This window comes from Patagioenas fasciata, chromosome 7 (assembly GCF_037038585.1).
Source record: "Patagioenas fasciata isolate bPatFas1 chromosome 7, bPatFas1.hap1, whole genome shotgun sequence".
NCBI classification, from domain to species: domain Eukaryota; kingdom Metazoa; phylum Chordata; class Aves; order Columbiformes; family Columbidae; genus Patagioenas; species Patagioenas fasciata.
In genome coordinates, this window is record NC_092526.1 from 15,222,079 (window position 1) to 15,246,358 (window position 24,280).

A 24,280-nucleotide genomic window follows, 5' to 3' on the forward strand; every position below is an offset into this window, starting at 1 on the left:
AGAGTCTTCCTTTAATAGTTTCATCTACCTTCTACATAAAAATTATGAGTGTTGATGTAGTCCATTCTCAACAGATATCTAGGTAGTCAAAAACCCTTGCCAGTATGAAATCCTGTGCTCTGCTTTTGTTTTTCAGCTGTTCACAAAGATATCTTTTACCTGATGTCCTAGTCTTGATCGTTCAAAGTAAACGCTCACCTTAAAAGAGCTCATGGGGTGTCTATGGTTCCTTACCAGTCAGAATACCAGGTGTTATACAGCAAATATATTCACATGGTTGCTTGACACACACAAGTTCTCACCCTCCCTTATTCTTCTCCTGCCTGAACAAGCTCTACCCACTTATTATAACTACAGAAGTTATTTCAATTATTCCAATAAGCCTCAGCTTTTATACTTAATTACTTAAATCAAATAATTCTTTTGGATATGTATAAGAAATTCCAGGTCATTTATTAATTAATGTACAGTACTGGCATCCAATAGATCAGCTCACTACTTTCTTCATCCTTTCCTAATAAACAGGAAGGGATTCACATTTCAACAGTTTTGCTTATATAATGACAGAGAAGACATTTTCCTTCTCTTTTCACTGTATTTCTGCCTTTCTTATCCATTTAAATATCAGGGCTTTTCAGAGGAGAAGTTAGCTTTTGCTATGGCTGCCCAACACCAAGTACAACAGCATCCTAACTTCACTTACGGATATTCCAAAGCTTCTGCATGAGAAAGTATCTATTGCTTTCCCCAAAAAAAGCAGAGTAGTCTGCTTACACTTTCATTCCTCCATACTGAAAATCTCACTGCAGTTGAGTGTGAAAGTTTAGGTAATTAAATGATTTTAAATAACTATGTGCATGTGTGCTGTCATTTCCTTAGATGTCTGTAACCAAATTTTAGCGTTCAGTGGAAGTAGCACATCTGTTTTTCAAGACAATTAAGTTATTAGATACAGATTAATTCAATAAGTCCAACAGATGATATGAGCATTTTGAAGTATAATCAATAAACCTAGAATGTGAGAAATGGAAATTGGATTTGGAAGATTAAGAAAGCCTGCCATTGAAAGATTGATTTTTACATAAGTGGTTGCTTTAATCAGAATTCCTAAGGGGTCTCATGCAAAAGCTAATTAATAATATTGGTTAGAAAGAAATATGAAGGAAAAAGAAAACTATTGAAAAGCAAAGTTCTTAGCTTCCCTTCCAGGTGCACCAACAACTGTTGTCTTACTTCACAGCTTTCAGGAAAATAAAAGCAGCTGTTCCCTTGCATGCAAGCTACAGGATACTGTGAATTCTTCAAATTTGTTTTTGCCAGAGTTCAGACTAAAAGCTGAAAAGACACATTTGAAGGAAAACTAAACAGTGTTACTCTACTACAAGCTTAATACCACAAATTAAACAGACTCTGAAGATTTCTGTGGGAAGGAGCATGGGAAATCACTGTTTTCCCAGCATATTTTCATATCTCATGATCTTACAGCCCTTTTACAGGGACTTTTTCCAGTACCAGAACAGAACCAACCCATAAGTAATTTATGATGAACATCTCCAGCCCAGAGTTGATTGTCATCCAAATTGTAGCTCATTTAGAACTATTTGTAGTGTTAATTCAGAAAGCTTAATGAGTCTCTAATGACACTTGCTTAACTGCAGCAAGCTGCCCTTATCATACCTTCCTCTGTCACAGCATAAGCTGCTTCTGCATTAAACACTAAATGCAAGCATGAGCTGGAAAGCTCCTGGCTGCTGGAGCATGACCGTGTGTGCTACTAAAGGGTGAGAACATGCCTGTGTGTTTGGGTTGTTGTAACCAACACGTGTTGCAAACAATTCCTCAGCACAGTCTGGCAGCTCAGGTTTCTTGGGATCCTTAACAGGCAGTTTGAATGAAAATCCTAGTTTTGGAGACCAGCATGCTCAGCAGCTACAGGCTTTCAGTGCCCAAATGAAGCAGTTTATTTAGCAGTAGAGATGCAGCTGACAGAGGGCCAAATTACTCAAGGCTGTAGAGTGGAACTGTTTTACACCACTAGAGGACAAGCAGATTCTCAGGTTGTTTCTTTGTTTTGGAAGTGATTTTTTTTTTTTCTTCAGGGTTTTCTCATTCACAAACAGCTATTTAAAGAAGTAAACCCCTCAACAGCCAAGAAAACCTTCAGCAGGAAAAGAAGTTTAAAAGTATGGGTCTTATTCTTCTTTTTGTATTAGACTAGTGAATATGAAGGATCTTTCCCCTAGGCAAATAAATACTTTAAGGTATGCATTATCATCTTCAAGCAAGACTTTGGGGAGATACAGAAAAGGCAATGCTGCAAGTATAATAGTTGAAGCAGATAAACTGACTTGAAAGAATCTTCTTTTTCTTTTTTCTTCTAAATCTAAGGCAAAAAAGAAGGGGAAATTTATCCACCAACTCTATAAATAAGGTCTCTGGGAGTTTCTTCTAAAAGCAATCAAGTTTTCTTTATTTAGCTGCCTTCAGTGTCAACAAATGCTGAATTATGCATGGAGGCTATGATATTGTGATATTCACTTTTAGCGACCTTATTAAAAACAGAGAAATCAATATGGATCACAGTACTGAAAAATGCTAGATAGCTTGGCGATCTGAGAAAGCAGCAGAAGTCACGTTAAAAAAGTCAGATTTGATTTTGAAGATTAAATGAGCTTATGCTTCAGAAACTTTTTTAAAAATGGCTGGTCTGCATTAAAAATTTAATAAAAACACCTTTGAAAAGTCATTCCTACTTTTGTTCCTTGTTATCACTGCAGTCTCATTAACTTTGCCATTGACCTTAACTGAGTTCCATGTTTGCCTTTGATTTGTCGTAACAGTGAGGACCAGGAATAAAAACTCTACTGCAGGAAGTATCTTCCTATTTGAGGCAGAGCACCTTTGAGGGTTCACACTTATCCTGTGTCACAACAGTTAAGTGAAAATACATTCTGAAGAGTTTTATCCTATGAGCTACTTTTGTCTCCTTTCAAATCCATTTTTACCTTTGTCCTCCAGACGTGCTGTGCCAAAGAGTTCCACAACTGAATTAGTTGCTTTAGTGGACAGGTAATCTTTGTTTGCTTAGCCTAGTTACCTTATGATTGCATTGGTTCCTAGTTATTGTGTTGTAAGACAGTGGACACTCATCCTGTGTACATGTTTTCCATGGTATTTCATTAATTTCTATGATTTCCTCCATTTCTTTCTGCTTATTCTACTCAATGTTTGTTTGGTCTGTCTACATATGTAAGTCGTTCCATCTTTTCGATCTGCCTTTTTGCCCTTCTTTGTACTTTTCCTAATGCTGCTAAATCCTTTGAGATGAGATGGCGAGAGCTGTGTTCAGTATTCAAGACATGCCATAGACTTCGACAATGGCACAATGATGTTCTGTCGTTTTTTATCTAATCCTTTGCTAATAACTTGCAATATTTAATTTGACAATTCATTAGCTTTTGAGATCGGAGCTGAAGTTTCCAGTGAATTATGCACAACCAATCCACCATATCTGAAAAAAAAAAAAGCTTTGTCCACATTATAATAAAATACTCAGATTGCTATAGATTAGAGCTAAAATTTCACAACCGCCTACTCAGAATTTGTAATACAACTCAATAGAGCTCTATATCCTTACCATGGAATAATTTTCAAAACTCCAGCACTGAAATAAGGGAAAGAATAAAATAACTCAGTGACTCCAGAGAAGAGGTGAACTAGGGATAGAACTGGCAAGAGCAGAAAAATATAGTACTATACACCAAGTCAGTAGTAAATCAGAGAGAAAAAATGGCTGAGTTAGAGACAGTGGGACATAGGAGATTTTAGGATAATTAGTTAATTAAAATGCAAAAGATAAGTCTGACTTAAAGAAATGAGGAATAATTTGAGATATTCATGATACTTGGTCACTTGAAACATTTCTGATTTATTTAAATAAATCTCCAGATTCCAAAATACAGCTGTCATCAATACGTGCCATAGCTGAACTCAAACTACTGTCCTTAGACTTCTTTTCCTGCAAATGGCTCTGTTGCCAGGAGGTTTAAAATCAGATGTTGCTAACATACTCTTTTATAACCTCTCATGCAGAATTCTCACATCAGCTCTTTAGAGAAATTACAGTGGTATCAGGTACAACAATGAGTTAAATGTATAGACAAAAAAAGGTACTGTTTTGCACAGTAACAGCACTTTCAGCATTATACTATAGTCATAATATTGACCTTGTGCGCTTTTGTCCCTATCCAAATCAACACAGTAACTAAAGTTGGAAGTTTCCTTTGGGATGCCTTAGTTTCACCAGTTTATAGTGTATTTTCCCAATATGAAATAATGAACAGTGAGACTAAATAAGCTCTTTTGTCTTAACTAAGAAATACTGCATTCAGATCAAGCCTTTGACAGATGAGGAGAGTCTCACTCAATGAGCATTTAAAGAACTTATCTGAGACTTTTCATGAAAATTTTACTTCTAAGCACAATAAAAATCTGAGCTAAAGCCCAGATAAACTAATAGATTTTGTGGAATTTAGTAGCCTTTGGATAATGCCTCAAACATTAACCACAGTTTAATTAAAAGTTGCTTTTTTTTTTCTTTCTCTAATCTAGCATGGTCTTGAGAAAAAAAAATGCGAATAGTTCACCATTTAGAAAGCATAGAGCTATCCAAATTTGATTTATCACAGATCTGTTTTTCCTCCCCAGAAATGAGCCAATAATTGCACAATGAGTCAGAAACCTCATTCCCTCATTCACTTTTTACTGGAGTAACTGCTTTGACATTGCCAAATCAGAACTGTTCTAAGGGGATATTGCATCTGAAGATTCATCTCTTCTAGGATAAACATCTGTTTGGCTTTCCTCCTTCCCCTAGAACACCACATCTGTGCATCACAGAAGCAGCTGATCAGATCATCATGGTGCTTTGATTGCACTCTTTGAGACGTACGTAATGAAGGATACTCTTGTGATTAAATAATCTGTTGAAAGCGCTACAGAGAAAAAATCTGATTCCAGCATGCAACAGTTACATATCTGGCCTCAGGCAAAACTACAGCTCTGTACCTCAGCTCCCACAACTGCATTAGAAAGCCTCTACCTCAAGAGTATTGTAAGGATTCATTCACTAATGTTGATTGGTAGGTACCATACAAGTAAAAAGCTTTACCAGAACAGTTGTGATAATTCTTCTGGTAATGGTGATATATAGTGAGATATAAGTATTTTGTCCAGTTGACCACTAAGAGAATGATGCAAATATCTTGATTAAATGCATGCAAATAGTTTACTAAAGTTTTTTGCAGAAATGTTCAAAACTTGCTACCAGAATTATTAATCAGAACTGATATGCATATCAAGTCTTCATGCACTGCAACTGATACCAAAAACTTCAGTCAAGTTATTAAAATAAATTATTATCTTGGGGGGCTTGAGACCTAATTGAAATAAGTGACTTTTATGTAGACTTTGTAACTTGGAGTGAAAACACCAAAAAATGACTGATTTGTCCTATGAAGGACCTAGTCTTCACTCAGCTAGTAAAGGACAAGAAAATAATGAAGAGGATCTGCTATAGAGCTATCAAGCTCCGAGTGTAACAGGTTAAAAAGACAGATGAAGTAACTGGCTACCTGATATTTCTCACTGCAATTATTGCTCTAATAAGGGTTTGCCTCACGATCAACCACTGTGTGTTCATGTCTTCTAATGAATATTTATAATATATGGTAAAAGAGATATGTTTCTGTTATCATCAGATCTCTTTGAAGGTGTATGCAAGTTAATTTGTCAGTCAAAACAGAAAATAATGGAGAAGATTGTTTTCTCTTTGCATATCATGAAAGCATTGATCCACAAAATGTTTTAATGAACAAGAATAGCACTTACCTTGACATTTGTGAGTATATTAAAGATTGCATGAATAAATAACAGGAAATAAACATAACTTTAAGCACTACAACTGAACTGAAGCATGACATTTTAATTTCCTTAAGCCTTGGATCTTCTAGTTATTTGCATCGATGACACATCAGAGCCTCTAGGACTTTGTTCTTGGGTTTGACTTCTTGTTGTTATTTTGTTTCTGTGAGCTACACTCTGGTGTTTTTTAGAAGCAAGTCATTTGCAAAATTGATCCCATTTGAGGTTCTTCCTTTTCTTGTCAAACAGCAGGATGTTATAACACAGCTACAGAGAGCACTGATTCCTGCAGTAAGCAGCTTGAGAAAGCATACTCATGAAGTATGAAGCCTCACAGTTGGGTGCATTCAAAATTCACATAGATGGATGTGTTTATATAGTATATTGTATTTCTACATCTTTCTTCAAGTGAGCACAACCTTACATATTCTAGGAACAGTGAAGGCCCTTTTCTTTACTTGTAGGAAATGTTTGATTCTCCAGTAAACATGACCATTTGAGCTGCTAAACTGTGCCCTGTGCTTTCCCTCAGCATCTTTTGCTATTAGGCCTTATTTTGGATCCTTTCTCTCTTCGTGGTAAAAAATAGTTTCACCTTAGAATGGCTGCATTTTATTATTTCTTTGGGCTGATGAAATAAGCATGAGGCAATAGACAGGTTCCATCTATTTATTATATTCTTAACATAACACAGAGTTATCAGCCTTTGGTAATAAGTAACAGTCATTAAGCAGGCATGCACTGCATCAGAAGTTATATACTGCTTCGGGTAAGTGAGGAAGATGTACTCTAAGAGAATCCATCTCCAAATCACTGATCAAATGCCTTCATTGCAAATCTTGAGGAAATTACAAAGATGCTAACATATGGCATCATCTTAAATGTCTAACAAAGAGATTTAATGGGATCTCATTTTCTTAGCTACTGAGAGAGCTGATCAGAATATTTGTAGTCTGTGATATTTATGGAAAATATATCCTAATTTCCAATACAATCCTGATAGTTAGGAATTAATTTGTTACTTTGAAGACCTTTTTTTTTTTTTTCTGGACAGCTTTTATGAATGCATTTCAGATTAAGCATCATTCTTCCTCCTCCTAGGCACACAGAGGCCTCAAACTGAAACTGGTTTCTATGAGGTTCTCTCCATTCTACTGGGAGCCTGGTTGATTTGTCTGCTCATTCAGCCCCAAGACCAATTCTAACAATGTGATGAATGTCCTTTCTATTCCCCAGAGATTTCCATGGAGTGCTTAAGTTATGCTCGATAGGTTTGATGAGGTTACAAGCAACAGGCTCTGAGAAACTGACTTGAATGTTGGTGTAACTTCACCTTTCTGGCTAACATGCTTCCCCTTTTGCTGCTGAACACCTTTTTTTTCGTCAGCTACCATTTTTCTTTGTGTTTCATGCTCAGTTATAAAATACTTCAAGACAAACAATTTTAAAGTACACAGAATTATTGTTGGTAAAATTCAGGAGTCCTCAGTGCAGTTACAGATTATTACCTTTCTGCAGTGCTGTTGCAGGTGTGCAAATAATGTCATTGTTTGTTTCAAACATTAGTTTCAAGGCTACAAGCAAAGTGCTCTGTTCTCCTATTCTTAAGGTTATTTTTTCCTTCTCAGGAGATCAGAACCCCTCAACTGAATTTCCTTTCAGTGGTGGAACCAGACAAAAATTCGTTCCTTTGCATCCAAAAACAACAAACTCTTCCTATCCTTTATAACACTAAAGCTTTATTTCACAAAGAACACATGTTAAATCTATTCAGTTTAACATTCCACTTAATGTTAAGGACTTAAAAACACACCCCCAATAACTTTCTTATTGCCACAGAAGCTTCTTAAAAGCATCGCAAATAGCTTTTAGAAGCTTAGGTCCATGCTTTTCAATGCCACTGTCTAAAAACCAGTTTCAAAAGTACAAATCTGATCATATCTCCTTGCATCTGCTATTTTGTCTTCCTACCTATATTTATAACAAACTATCATCAATTCTGGAGGCAGTAATAAGTCAAATTGATCAACAATTCCTCTAAAAATGCATTGAAATACAGATCCACTTCTGGCGAATATTACCAGGTGTAAAACAATGCTTGATAGAACTCATTACAGCACCTCGAGGTATTTTCAATACCAAAACTCACATTCAGTTGCAGTTTTGGAATGAGGAAAGGAAAAGCATCCAACTATGTTTGTTTCATTGAATATTGAAAAGGATTGACGTTTTGACAGCTGATAGTAAAGCCATGTGGCTGAAGATTACTAAATAATCCTTCACTGGGAGAGCTACAGAGTTCTATCTTCTTCATCCTCCCTCCAATCTTGTCTTTTTCCCAAAAAAAGTTACTTTGATTCTTACAGTCACTTGGTTACAGACCTCACTCAAAAAAAAAAAAAATCTTCACACATATGAATCTGTGTCAGTGTCCTTTGTGCAGCACCATAGTCATGGAATCGCTATATAAGCCACAGCAAAGTGCTTGGCTTTCTGCTAGAATTTCTTGTATGTTTTGCTCAGAACTATCTAGTTAAGAAATGCAAATTATAGCTGTACACACACATATATTCTCTTTCTCAGCTGGAATAAGAGACTTCTCATCTTTTTTGTTTCAAATATGTTAGGGCTTTTTTTCTTTTTTTTTTTTTTCTCTCTCCTTTTTCCTTCCTTTTTAAAGTAACATTTTGCAGGGACTCAGGCTGAAATGTGAACTTTCTTCAGCACTAGCTACCTTCTAGCAGCTATTGAAATTTTTGCAACTTAAAGACAAGGTTAAGAACATAAGTAATTAGACACTAACTAGTAACACACACATACAGATCAAGATGCCTGAACAGCCTTCTCTCCACAACACTTTAGTTGTTTTTCCTTTGTTGTGCTTACGTTGGTTAATTTTGTTGTTGTTGGTTTATAGTCATCTCCAGGAGTGCACAGCTCCTTAAAGATCCTCAAGTGATCCAAGACAGCTGCAGCAATTAGCAGCTATCAGCCGTGATCCCCATGAAGCAACTGGGATTGATACATAACTGGGCCGGGGCCACTAGTAAATATGCAGTGAAAGCTGGAACTTCACCAGTTATATGGGGCAATCAGAACAAAATCATGATCAGACAGGACAGTTCCAAATCTATTGAGGCTTTCAGTAACCATCGCTAACGTTATTTTTCACAATGTTGTCCTAGCATTATTATTTGAAATCTTTGTCAATATACTCAGCATTTTGTTTGAACTGGCCATTCCAAGACCCCACACCTCACTGCTCTGCTTGCATGTATAGTGCCCAGTACAGCAGAGTCCCAACAGTTTAGGATGTGTGAATGCTGCCATAATACTTGAAGACAAGGATTAACAACAAGAACAGCCTAGAGAAAAACCTGGAGCTGCAGGCAGGCTCCAGCTGGAAAACACCATCTCAACACACTGGAAGAGAGGCAGTCAAGTTACAAACATTATATTTTTGGGCTATCAAAGAAACAGTAGATGAGCCTATCTATCATTGAATGAAAGAGCAGAAACAAGAGAGAGGAGTAGGAAAAAGTTATCAAACCAAGCAATATCTCTCTGATACAGGTCCAGTTCACATATGACAACATGGGTTGAATATATTCAAGCTTGAATATTGATGATTCCCAGAACTCCCCCTGAACAGATATGCATTTGTTAATCAGAGCATAATTCTTCATTGCAACAGATTCAGTTTATCATTCTTGCCTTCAACCTCATTTGCTTGTTCCTCACAGCCCTTTCAATTGTGTCAGGATATTTGCATAACTAGTGTTCAAAATTAATTTTCAAAAGGGTAAAATACTAAAAAAAAGAATAATTGAATATGTCAGAAAGCTAGTACTTGTACAGAGAAGGTATAACCACTTTCTGGGAAGCAGTCTCAGCTGTTACACCACATTTCAGACCTGCTTTCATGAAAAATGCCAGAGTGTGAGGTTAACACAAAGATGTTGATCTATTTTCTTCAGATCTCCCCACTAGTGAACAATCTCTCTCTTAACATCTCTTTTAAAGAAGGGTTAAAACCCATCCTTTTCTTAAGTCTTTGATGACTGTGGCATTTAATTAGATATTTAAAGCCTGTGTATCTAAGCAAAACAACATACCACACACATAGATCAGCAGATAGAAACCCACCCTCACAGTCTCTAATTTAAATCTTTAGAGAGCATTTCTAGAGGTTGGAGCCACTGATATTTGAGTATTGATTCCCCGAAGGATGACTGCTTCATAAAGGATTCTTTAATTTAGACTATGGGGGGTCATTTGTAGACAGGCTCGTGTTGCAAAGAAGAATGTCTTTATTCTCCATTGACTCAGTTAATATATCAAGTCACTGTCAGTAATGTGCTCTACCCTTGTGCAGCCCACAGAGGATTTCCAGTACTTACTACAGGCCAAGTATCACACTTTCTTTTGTGCTTGAGGAGCATGAAAGGGTAATGGGACCTCATAATCAGACCACTACTAGAGACAATTCATTCCTTATTTTCACCAGCTAGGTCTCTGGGAAGCAATCTTCAGCTGTTAACTAACAGAGGATTACTCTTCCCTCCCCTGGGACACAGCAAAGCAAATCTGGCCTCTGCCCATCACACAGCCAGTTCAGGGATGCTTGATGTCACCACGAAACTGCACCAAGGACACTGAACAAGTAACAATTCGTCCTCATAGAACAGCCCAGGTTGGAAGGGACTTGGAAACATCTTCTGAACCAACCTTTTATGGGAAAGGCAGCCTGTGTCACACACATAGGGAAAGCTTGCTATTGGAAGTTGTGTGCAAAAACACTTACATGTACAGAAAACATAAGCACTGCTATTTGTCTTTCTAAATCACTCTCACACTGTGGGACAGCCCATGGGTTTCATTTCACTCTCCACTAGATCAGATCCCTTCAAAGGTTTCTAGCATTTGTCCATAGTATATTAAATGCATAATTTGAAATGAAAACTAGTAACACAGGTTTTCATGCAAGGAAAGAAGTTCAATGTCATTTAGAATTCTAGTTTTAGGAGCACCAGTAGACACAAGATACTAGATAAAATAAAACAAATGAGCATACACCATCTTGCAAACCATGATGTCTGTCTGTTTTTCCAGGGTCTCTCCATCTTCCAGTTTAGAAATAACAACAGCATGTGTTTGTGATGTAGGATAATCTCTCACCTCAAGCAATCTGTGTGTTCTCTTATCACTGATTTTCCTCTATTAATATCCTCTATTTCTACTATTATGTATCCAACTCCACAATGATTACTTTGTGTACTTTTCCTTCAGAAGAGGCCTAAAGACAGCAGTTTCTCTTGCTGAAAAGACTAATTTTTTCTTTTTCTTTTTTTTTTTCTTCTTTTTTTTTTTTTTTATTGTAGCTATTGTTTCCAGTTTAGGTTTGAAAGCACAGAGTAGACCTGCAGTATAAATAATGAAATATGCATTATCGATTGACCAAGTCATAAATATCATGGTATCTCAGACTTTGAATCCAGTTATATTCTGGATGGAAACACCTCAGCAAGTCCTGAGGTTACAGTCCTCCATCGCACTTGGTGACATCCCCCATTGTACCTTGTACCACCACATCCCACATAAGCAATTTAGGTGACTCAGAACTGCAGGGACGAAAGAGGTGTTCAAAAAATGAGGAGCAAAATTTAATGTTAGGGTTATTGTCTGTTTTGGTCTATTTTTTCAATATACATGGCATTTCTTAGACCTACTAAGTGTGATCTTGTCTCTCTCTAGTGGCTGCAGCTACCCTTATCTCAAATCTTGATTTCTTTTCCACAAGCACTACACTTCTCATGCCAAGTCACTAAAGCACCTGCTTACCTGAGCAAGGACAACCTGTGATCTTATCAAGAACAGTGAGCGTGTAAAGGTCATACAAGTAAAGCAATCTACACTACAGCAAACTGGTCATAAATACATCCGTACTGGAAAGTAGAAAAAAAAAATTTACAACCCTCACAGCACTGAAATCCCAGAAAAGCCTCCTAGTAGTGAAGGAAAGGCACCCTCATCATCCTTTTATTTTGATCTATTTATGGTCAGCACTGTGTATTAGAAGAAGAGATTGGATTTGATCATGCAGGAAATATTTTCTAGTCATATATTCCCCTGAGATTAAGAATGTCTGATTTGTTAGTTTAAATGGAATGTGTAATCCCTCATGAGGTTTTAAAATCTCATGCTCTTAGTTTACTTTCCAGACATTTCCAACTCCTTCAGTGCTTTTATTCTACCTGAAGCAAGAATATAAAATCCTTCTTTTTTCCTGTATCTGAGAAACTTTCGTGGTTCCCTTTAAAGATTAGGCACAGAAAATATCAGCCTGGTCTCCTAAAAAAAGAGAATAGTCATCATAAGTATTTTATTTGTATATTCCATGGTTAGGGAGCAAACTTGAAAGACTTGGTTCGACCAGTGCTGGTTCAGTTACCTGTATCTGGATCTATGGAGAGGTTGATATTGTCACACTAAACAGTGCAGATTTTTCATTTCTGCTATTAGGTTACCTAAACTCTGTTTCACACCACATAATAGAAGGATTCTGGTTACGGAGGAACCTTTGACCCCTCTAAGTGAAAAATAAGGAGTATAGGAGAATGACCGGAGTCTCTTACACAAAACTCTCTGCTTGAGTGGGGCACCTGCATTGAACCTTGTCAGAGAGCAGGGTGGAAGGAGCTTGTCCAATATGAGTTGTGCTTCTCCATCCCTGTATCAGCTAGGTCCCATAGGACATGCTTCAGCAGCAGTATGGACCCAGCACAATTGCTCCATCTGGCAAACTAAGAACTTTATCCTTTTTCTCCAAAGCCTCCTTTGGTCTTTCTTGATCGTTGTATCCATCTATTCTTCTCTCATTTTGAAGTCAGCAGTACATAAAGTGACTTGTGTGTGTAGCCACTAGGATAAATAAGCCAGTTTGTAGCCAGGAAATGTGCACAGCCATTTTCAGTACTACATCAATCAGAGTATACATAGTGTTTATGCACAATACATCATAAGTTATTTGGATTAATTTTTACAAATTTTTTCTATGGGATCACATAATATGCATAACAGCTAGAACATAACACTATATACAGACACATTTCAGCCTCTATTCCATCAGTCTCGTGGAAAGTACGTTGTGCTTTATTACTATATGACATACTCAGGCTTGTTGGTCAATGGACCATGAGACACAGGAACTACGGTTCTCTCCAGACAGCTGGGAAGCCAGGCAGGCACACCATCAATAAAGAGATAATTCTGCTGAACTGCTTATTGATTAGCAACTTTTCAGCTTTTCAAGAAAAAAACCAAACAAACAAACAAAAAAAAAAAACCACACACACACAACAAAAACAAAAACAACAACAAGAAAAAAATAAAGAAAAAAAAAAAAACAAAAAAACAAACAAAACTCCAGACACTTAGTTTGCAAAAAAGGGTAGGTCAAGACTATAAAATCAGGTGACTAGGACAAGTTAATCTGATTTATATTAACCATCATGATTCTAGGAAACCATCACTAAACAAAAACAGTGGCTTATGTCCCTTCTCAGGTGAGAGACATCTACTTTATCCCACCTAGCACATTCAGCCTGGATGGGAGAGATTCACAGAGCTGTAACTAACTTCCACCTTTGCCACTAAATCTGAGTTCTGTGCATTAGCTCTTAGGCTTAGGATTTCTCCATGTTTAAAAGGAGAGATTTATTAACAAAATTCCTTAATGGCAGGCATTAATGAAACTTCATGCCACGTATTTCCCAGGGTTTTCACTCTACTTACCTAAAGACTGGGGTATTTCATACAGTTACTTAGAGTACAGGAAGAGCCATATCACTCCCTGCAGCCAACATATTAATGAGCTTTGCCACAGTAGTATCTCACATTTCATTATGACTTTATTTCACGTTTTCAGAGTAGGGAAACCTTCTTAAAGGAGGTTTTTTTCTCATAGGATATCTGAACTGTCATTTTATGAGCACCCTCTTCAGTTCCATCCTGTTTTGTACCAATGTGTGAAGCACTAGCAGTCCCACAGGACCCACATAATTTTCTTACAGCATCTTCCAGCAGAAAACAAAACAACAACAACCACCACACACAAGCAAACAAAAACCCCTCCACATCAACCCCAATCTCCTATGACAAATTCATAGTCTAAGTGCAAGTGAAAGCACCCAAAATAAGAAGCAATAAGCTCATATTGTAGCATGGAAGAAATAGAAGCATCCTGAACTAAAGTAGCAAAGCACTGGAATCAGTTCCCTGGGAAAGGTGTTGGCAGCCCTGTCACTGGATGTTGTTATGAAGACAGACATAGAGTTGATCCTGATCTGGGACAAGGGAATAAAATTACCTGTAGTCCCATTCTCTAGCATTTGGTGGGAAAGGGCTAGAAGACAATACTAATCAACATGATCAGCAGGCTCCTGTGAGCTTCATCTGGTATTAAAGTGTAACACAACTGCCTGATCTCTTCAATAGCCTTAGTCATGCTTCAACATTAAGGCAATATGATGGAATGCACTTGGTTAAAAAAAAAAAAAAAACAAAACAAAACAAAAAAAACCACTAGCTATTTCCTACACCCTGTGTTTATGAGCATTTTCAGAAATTGTACAGGTTTTCTTTCCCCACAGAGAAGGCATGCTGTGATTTATGGACTGTAATAGTGAGCTTAATTGGGAAGGAGATATCATTGTTGACAGCTTTGTCTTCGCCTGGTAAATAATGGAATAAATCTGCAGGGAGCATTTACTCACTCCCCATCAGGGTTTCGGACAATGGCTTTTGGAGGCCACACACTTTCTAATGTATTTGCACTATAGTTTGCCTCCTGAGGCCATTGCCACCACATCTGTGAATAGCTGTCCCCAGAGCCCTATCAGTTTCATCAGCGAGGCTGCTCAAGACAGGAACTGGATAACGGAGGGTAAAGGTACTGGACCACGGTGCAGATATCCATCTATGTTGTGCCATAGAATGTCACACTGACATCCCCAACCACATGAAACTTTAGTCTACTACAAAATCCAGAGATCTGCAGATTGATCAGATGGGTCTAGGGCAATTTGGCCCACGGCTAAATAGCTTGAGGCAAGCACTACATGAATGGGACTTGCCAGAATCTGAATACGAACAGAACCAGAGGCAATTAACTTGGCTGTCTGTCAGCCATATACCTTAGTGATTCTGTCTGGGGAGGGGTGTCATTAAATTGGGACAGCTGGTTTGCCATTTGTTGTTTATTTAGTGACCAAACATTAACTTAGAAGGCAGCCATGTAAGCTTTCTCTTGAGCACATTTTCATTGCCATTATTGTTTCTGTTACTGTATTTTCCCCCCACTATCATCAATTTCAGTAATTCAGGACTGAGTTTATGGGCCCAAGGGACCTGAATCAGATGCATCCATGTTGTAAGAAGGGAGCTCAAATGAATTACCTATCATTTTCCCTGTCCAGAGCAGCAGCTAGCTCACATCAGGCTGGGGTCCGTCAAGTTAGGTAAGGTGGTGCACAAGACATCCTAACTCAGAATTCACAATTCATAGACTAGACCCTGCAGATTCTTAGGTAAAAATAGGATCCATTGAACTAACGAACAACTCAAGCATGAAAAACTACATTAATGTTAACATGATAAGAGCCACATGCTTCTCAGCACTACATCTCCATTGCTTATATTCAAAAGCGTCACATAAATAGCATAGGCTGTGGCAGAGGCCACTGAATGTCACTGTCATTCTGGGCAATACATTCCTGCCAGTATACGGGTATGGTTTACTGTTCTGAGCTGCAGTTCCTCTTCAGAGAAGAGATTTTTAAGATCAGAACAGGTTTCCCACACCACGCCTCACTGTTTCTTAGCTGCTGATTTCCATTTGCTGGTCTAAGACAATTCAGCTTGCAGTGTAAGAGTCAGACTTCTGTACTTTGGCAGTGCAAATGAAGAAAAGACACAGATTACACAAAGGGCTGTAGAGGAGCTCTGCACTCTACAAAGTACTCCTATAGCTGCTCTGCATTCCACTTCACTGTACATAGGAAATGTCAGCACTTCCTCATATTTTGGTCTTCAGCAACCAGATGCATGTTCTTTCTTTTTAACATGAGAACAGAATGAATCTCTCTCATCTTACTGTATTTCAATTCCAAAAACCATCTCATTGCTCTTAAACATCACTGATATACCTACTTCTGAATTCCACAAACTGCTCACTTTTCTTATGTAATTTTTACTTAATTTTTAGATTATGGTAATTTGGGGTCATTAATATTTGGTTCAAGTACCAAACTTTCCTCCTCAGAAGAATTATTATTTTTTTTTTTATCTCCTGATGTGGGAAAGCCTAAACCAGTTTCCATGGTTGTTGCTTTTTGTGCTACCCTATTCACCCTCTGAAAAGTGGGCAGACTCTCTTCCACACAATTCAAAATTCCAGGCTGAAATTCCTTGCTCCCTGTTAAGATGCTAATGCGTATTAAATGGCAGCCCAAATTCACTGATTACTCATTTTGGCCTTGAGTTTAATGATCTACAGATTATTTTTTTTTTTAATTTTCTTCCAGCAGAGACTACCGACCTATTTAAGGCATGACAAAACAACACAGAAATAAAGACATTTCATTATATTTTAATATTCCCCCTACAGTTTTCCAAGGTTGCCTCACTCTACAACTATAACAAGACAACAAAAGGAAACCTCTCCAAACTATTCAAGGAAACTAGAAGTAGTTTCTGTGTGAAGATTACTTTCACATCACAAAAGCCAGGTGTGGCACTTTACAGTAGCTGTTGACCAGACTGAAGTAGTTTTCAGCAGCTTTTAATTTACAACATCCATGCAGACTATCACGCTACAAATTTAACCTTACTGGTAACAGGCTTAGCTTGGTTTGTTATCTTTCACAGGCCCCTAGAAGTAGCCATTGGGGTCCCCAATAGAAAGCAGTGCCTCACAACACCATATTTCTCATAATATTAGACATGAAATTTGAGCCTAGCTGAAAACACAGGGTTTCTAGAGGTTGTGAAGGGAAGCAGGTTACCTCATCGTGCTCCCAGTAAACAAAATAGCAACATTCAGTTGGCCTAAGGTTTTATGCCTCGATTCAGGTGAAATGGGTCAGATATGACACTGTAATTCAGAGTGAGGTATGTACCAACCGATGACACTTTTCTGAGATCATTCTGACCTCACAAATCATTGGTTGTGTTTATTGTACCAAAGTTCCCACAATTACTCATTCTTATATGGTACACATGAGCCGGTATCGCACATGAACAGAGCATTTCAGTCTCTGAAAGTAACTGCAGACCCCCAAACTGTTCAAAGATTAGAGGCAATTGTTAGGCATGCCCCCTATCAGTTGAAATCATCATCCCAAATCAGGAATCCAAGTCTGTCTCATTTGCCATCTTTCAGTAGTAGAAAAGCCCACAAGAACACACCTGCTGCTGCCATTTCACATACCCTCTAGGAGTATACAGCCACAAGATTCTTATGTCAACTTACTCCAACTTTTCTTGTTGCAGATAATTCCCTCAAGTGATCCTTTTACAAACTGAGGTTCTCTGAATGGTGTTTCTTTTATGGTATTTCATTACTTTGACCTTGTCTTTTAGACAGGAAGCCCTGAAGTTAACTCAAACTAAAGCGAGCAAAGTACAATATTAGGTGATATGTTGGATGAGATGAAGAATAAGGAATGATTGAATAAAAAAAAAGTATAGGCTCATCTATTACATCTGCACTGTTCTATTTGCTCCATTCCCCAGCGACACTGCAAAATTAGAAAGGATTTGGTAAGGAAAGAAAACAGCAGCCTGGGAAGTGCCCTTATGCGAACAGAGATTTTAAGTGTTGGGGAAGTTTATTCTAGAAAAGAGACAGATAAAACAAGGTGTAATCTAAAAACATTAAAAAAATCAGTCACCTCAAACTCAGATTTGGAATCCTATTCTCTTTTTCTCATAATATCAAAATAGGTATGTTCCACAAGACTGTAAGCCTCACTGCCACAGCCTATCAGTGGGCAAAAGATGTTGGAAACATTCCTAGAGCAACCGCACATTGATACATATAAACGTTTTTAAGACTTAAAATTATTAGTGGTAAAAAGAGAACCATCTTAGAGGCAAGAGAAAATCTGAAACACTGAGGTTAAAGCCAGTCTTTATTTACCTGGGAACTGAGTGGGATTTTTAATAGATACATGAGAAATTTTCATTATGATACTTCTTATACCTTCTAAAAATTATTATGCCCATCACTGGTGGATCCAGAATATTGAGGCTAGAGACCTTGGGTCTGATCTAGTCTGACAGTACCTGTGTCCACCCCTACGGACACTGCGTGGAATGGGCACATAATAACTAGCAAACAATGTCAATACCAAAGGGCAAATAAATTACCTCATTAGATACAATACAGATAACTACTGTCAATAAAGACAACAACAATTTTTAAATAATAAGTCTTTGGAGAGACTTGTATGAAGAAGTTCTCAAGAAATGCAAATATGTCACATGTCCCTCTTAACTGTTTAACAGAACACCTCTCTCATCCAGGGAATTTCTGAAACCAGAATATAGGCATGTAGATTAACTAATTTGTTGGTAATAGTGCAATGTTTTTCTGCCTTAAAAGTGAAAAATAATTATTAAAAAAAAAAATCTAATAAAATGCAGGGAGACCAAGGACATTCTGTTGCACTTCTACATCCCAGGGAGGAATCAAAGAATTTCTTAGCAAAATTATATCAGCATATTGAAGCCTTCAGTGGAATTAACAGATGTTACTTCTCTTTTCCACATCCTTCTAGGACAAGTTGCTGTCAGAAAATGTACATCTATTGGAAGGTAAATACACAGGGATGTTAACATTCCTTGCATTCATACCAATAATGTGAAAGATCATTAGTGATGATTCAGACCTCACGGCATGTCTTAGATGAGATTTGCCAGTTTGCACACCTAATTATGTACAGATACTTACATTACAAAAGTGACGGCAATCACTTATTTGAATAACACCTTCCTTGGACTCACAGAGAATCCACCTAGACAGAGCGTTGTCATTTTTTCCACTTAGTTGATTCCTCTGCCCTGTTCCCTCATTCTTCCAGTGCCCTTAATCTTCATTTTGGTAACCTTAACTCCTAGAAAGGTGACAGAAGCCAGCAACAATATTTCTTTCTCCAGCTTCACAAGAGGTAATATCTTGAAATATCAGTTTAGCAACAGGAGAACAATAAAATATCATCCAAGAAAAGCACAAAGAGAAGGAGGGAAAGATGCACAAATGGAATTTATTCTGCCTGAGAGCTAAAAAGAGGAAGTGGGGGGAGGTAGGAATCAAGTCCTCAAGTGTTTCTTAGGGCATTTTCTCCTTTTCTGTGTCTGTCAACCCGGTAGTATAAAAGTGCCATGTGGAATTACTTCCCTCTCGCACGTCCTGCAGTTTAAAGTTCATTAATGAGCTTGTGTTTCAAAAGCAGGAGCATTTAGGATATCTCTGACTCAACAAATTACAGGGAAAATTATCATTATTTTATTTCAGTGAGATATGAGGTATTCTGTCTGGTGTAGAGCAAAGTATACAGGAAAATTAGAGGCAGCATTTCCCAAATTGCCTGCATATTATCAAGTGACAGCATAAATATCTGTGGTGGATGACCCACTATTTGGTTTCTGCCTCTGCTGCTCACCAGGTAGAAGTCAATTTTTTGTGGACTAAACAGTTGCACCTTACACAGGATATTCAATTCCATGTATGCAGGACTTTGATTGTTTGCCATACAGATAGTTCAGTATCTTTACAGAGGGTAGTACTTGTGCTTGAACCACCCTTTCCAAACAGAGGTTTTCATCTATAGAACTAGCGGATTTGTTTCTCCCATAGGGCGTTTAATGGGTATATAAACTGAAAGTGAAGATCAATGTGACTGACCTCTTGCATAATCATAAAGTAGTTTCTCTCTGTAAATCTATACTAATCTCTAAGCACCCTGTCCTCCACAGTGATTTGAAGTGACAGAGGAAGCAAATCCAGTGTTAAGCTCTCCAGTGAAAATTACTTATAGGTTGAACTTTTCCTTGCTTTTACTTTGTTAATTTGTTTTTTTTTGCAAGCAGGACAGACATCATAATCCCTCCACAAAACCACAGTAAGCAAGGAGTAAATTCTGATTAATTATTCTTTGAATCTTAAATTACTCAAGTATTTGTTACCCCAGTTTAGAGTGTGATGTTGCATGCTTTCATTTAATGAATATTTAGTCTAGATTTTTCAGGGCAGGTATTAAGTGCTGTTCAAATACCAACTTGACTTTGAAAGATCACTGTCTCCGAGTCAGAGTTCTCAGTGGATTGACTCCAAAGAGCAAAAGAAACACATGTGATTACAATCTAAAGAATATTTTAACATTTAAAGTAGGCATTCACATTATCTTACTGACATTCAGACAGAACAGCTATAACTGCACATGCAGATTCCAAATTAATCCTACACCTTTGTTACGTTGCAACAGATACAGTTCCTGCGTCCCCCCAGCAGGGAGCCCGATGGTGACAGACACCTGTCATATTCTCACTCATCCTGCACTGCTGCTGGTGACCAGAGTGATTCCAAGCCAGGTCAGAACTCTCCCTGCAGCATTTTCCAAACTTATTTTGTACCTGCCTGTCTGTCCTGTATTCTCTCATCTGCATTCTATCATCCATCTTTCTCATGCCTTTTCTTCTGTTTCCTTATGGCCTTCTATACTCTCTTCCACATATTCCCTACAGCATTTTCCTTCATCTCCCACTTTCACCCACTCTTATTCTCCTTTCTCTTCAAGGACCCTTTGCCATACTCCTCATCTCTCCTCCTGCAGCATTTTCTGAACAGGCAGCTTTGCTCTTCCTGTGATCCCTGTTGATTTTAATTCCTCTTCCACACTCAGCAAGAATGACCCAAACACATGTCATCCTTTCTTGCATATTTCATCACCTTTACAAACTTGTGTGATGCACAGTTCAGGTTTATACATTGTGCAATGTGATTACTTAGACTGCATAAACAATATTAAACAGTGAAGACTGCGAACAACATGCAGACAGTTGTCTTAAGACACTAGTATCAGATATAACATAGAATCACAGAATCACAGAATTGGCTAGGTTGGAAAAGACCTCAGAGATCATCAAGTCCAATCCTTGGTCCAACTTCAGCCCATTTACTAGATCATGGCACTAAGAGCCATGTCCAATCTCAGTTTAAAAACCTCCAGAGACGGTGAGTCCACCACCTCCCTGGGCAGGCCATTCCAATGCCTGATCACTCTCTCCATAAAGAACTTCTTCCTAATATCCAGCCTAAACTTCCCCTGGCAGAGTTTAAGCCCATGTCCCCTTGTCCTATTGCTAACTGCCTGCGAGAAGAGACCAGTTCCCACCTGGCTATAACTTCCCTTCAGGTAGTTATAGGGAGCGATGAGGTCACCTCTAAGCCTCCTCTTCTCCAGACTGAACAACCCCAGCTCCCTCAGCCTCTCCCCATAGGTCATGTGCTCAAGTCCCTTCACCGGTCTTGTTGCTCTTCTCTGGACCCGCTCCAGCACCTCAATATCTTTCCTGGACTGAGGGGCCCAGAACTGAACACAACACTCCAGGTGTGGCCTCACCAATGCAGAGTACAGGGGAAGGATCACTTCCCTTGTCCTGCTGACCACGCTATTTTTGTTACAGGCCAGGATACCATTGGCCTTCTTGGCCACCTGGGCACACTGTTGGCTCATGTTGAGCTTCCTGTCAATCAGTACCCCCAGGTCCCTTTCTGCCTGACTGCTCTCCAGCCACTCTGTGCCCAGCCTGTAGCGCTGCAGGGGGTTGTTGTGGCCAAAGTGCAGGACCCAGCACTTGGCCTTGTTGAACTTCATCCCATTGGAATCAGCCCATTTTTCCAGTCTATCCAGATCTCTTTGCAGAGCCCTCCTGCCTTCCAGCAGGTCGACGCTGCCCCCCAACTTGGTGTCATCAGCATATTTGCTTACTTCCTCTTCCACACTCAGCAAGAATGACCCAAACACATGTCATCCTTTCTTGCATATTTCATCACCTTTACAAACTTGTGTGATGCACAGTTCAGGTTTATACATTGTGCAATGTGATTACTTAGACTGCATAAACAATATTAAACAGTGAAGACTGCGAACAACATGCAGACAGTTGTCTTAAGACACTAGTATCAGATATAACATAGAATCACAGAATCACAGAATTGGCTAGGTTGGAAAAGACCTCAGAGATCATCAAGTCCAATCCTTGGTCCAACTTCAGCCCATTTACTAGATCATGGCACTAAGAGCCATGTCCAATCTCAGTTTAAAAACCTGAAGAACTGCTTACTTCCCAGGGGCTAACAGAAAAGGCTTCAGATAGGGAGTTTAAGAGTGGAAAATATCATCTCTCATGACTTATGATACATCCTAGAGTCAGAAATTATTTCACAAAATGAAAACTAATGTAACTATGTCTTTAACAGTGCTTATGTAGTCAGAAAAATAATCTCTAAAATGTGTGCAATAACTCCACCTGGTGATTCTCAACAAGATATTGTCAGGCTGAAAGCTGTCTCTTGTGAGAAATGGGGTAACATAGATTACATACAAAGTAAAGGTTTAATCTGTAATGTAAGCAGCATACTTCTGCACAAAATAAGCCCTATGCTTTGTTGTTAGCTGTTCTTTGGCTTGAACTGCAGATCACTTTTCAGACTTAAAACATGTAGAAATTGGAAAGTGGCACTCATCCTGCTCTCAGAATATATATCAAGGGTTTGGTACGATAGTAGGAACTATGTACATCCCACAGGAGATTGTTAAACACTTATTAAAGTAATTTCTAAATTTAAGTTACAATATTCATAGACAGAATATAAAAAGCATTACCACCGCCTTCATAATTCATTCTTCATTTTCCAGAAATGGAGGATAATAGTGCAGCTGACATTCAAAATACAAAGCCAAGAAGCAAATAGACCAAAACCCCCTGCTTTTAAAACATCGATTTCAAGGATTGTCCAAGCTGGTCCTCAGAGGAAATTGATTTTTGGTACTAGAACCACAGACTATTGGGCATTGAAAATGAGTGTATTGTTATCCTACAGCTCTAACAATAACATTTCTCATGCCTTTCAGACTAGAAAAAGAGGTACTGAGTAAGGTTTTCTTACCTCTTGCACCACATCCTTAATGTAAAAGTTTCCTAAAACCCGCACAGATCCTCTCAAGGCAAACAATTTGAAAAAGACAGATCTTACTCGCTGCAGTGTATTGTTAAAGTTTCTAGCTTTCATCGGAACAGGCCAAAAATTGTTTGTGTGGGCACACTGACACACATGTATTTGAGACTTCATTTCCTACAGGTTCTGCTAGTGAGATTTCTCAGCCTATTGGCAAGTGATACTGTCATACTCTTATCAGCAATTATAACAAGCCATGATATAATATATGAAAAATCTCAACTCTGTTGTCATAAAATACATACAGTAAAAGTAAAAACAAAAGAATTAAAACAAGGTTTTAAAAATACTTCCTTCAGTTTAGGTAGGTTTTTTTTTTCTTTGCTTTTATGGGAAAGAAAAAAAAAAATCATGAAACATTATCAAAACTCTTACTGACTTGCAGAAAACATCAGCAGAAGACTTTTTTGAGTATGAACATTATCTGACATTGGAAAAAAGAATCTCAAATGCCTTTTACTAATTAGATGATACTTCAGAGGGCACTGGCATAGAACTGAAAACGTAAATCCTCACAGTAAAAGATCACTGGATGAATACTCTACGCCTACTGAGACATGAGCTAAACAACATCTGGTTTTACCTGCTAACTGGAGTCTCACACACCTTTTCCATGCTGTCTTTGTGCAGCACAAGATCAGGACAGCTACCAGGGCCACCCGTTTTAAAAATGAGAGATCTATTCCTACTGACTGCTAAAGACTTACCTTAGTGCAAATATGACAGTATTGTGAAAAGGACCTGGGGGTCCTGGTGGACAGCAGGATGACTATGAGGCAGCACTGTGCCCTTGTGGCCAGGAAGGCAAATGGCATCCTGGGGTGTATTAGAAGGGGGTGGTTAGTAGGTCAAGAGAAGTTCTCCTTCTCCTCTACTCTGCACTGGTGAGACCACATCTGGAATATTGTGTCCAGTTCTGGGCCAGTCAGTTCAAGAAGGGCAGAGAACTGCTGGAGAGAGTCCAGCACAGGGCAACACAGATGGTCAAGGAAGTGGAGCATCTCCATTATGAGGAAAGACTGAGGGAGCTGGGTCTCTTTAGCTTGGAGGAGACTG

The 24,280-nt window shown here is 38.4% G+C and overlaps 1 long non-coding RNA gene across 2 annotated transcripts in view; it reads right to left on the reverse strand.

The window, feature by feature from the left end:
• The window catches only part of LOC139828417 (uncharacterized), a 389,304-nt gene that overhangs the window by 297,108 nt on the left and 67,916 nt on the right, over positions 1-24,280 (reverse strand). The gene's annotated exons all lie outside the window — the stretch shown is intronic.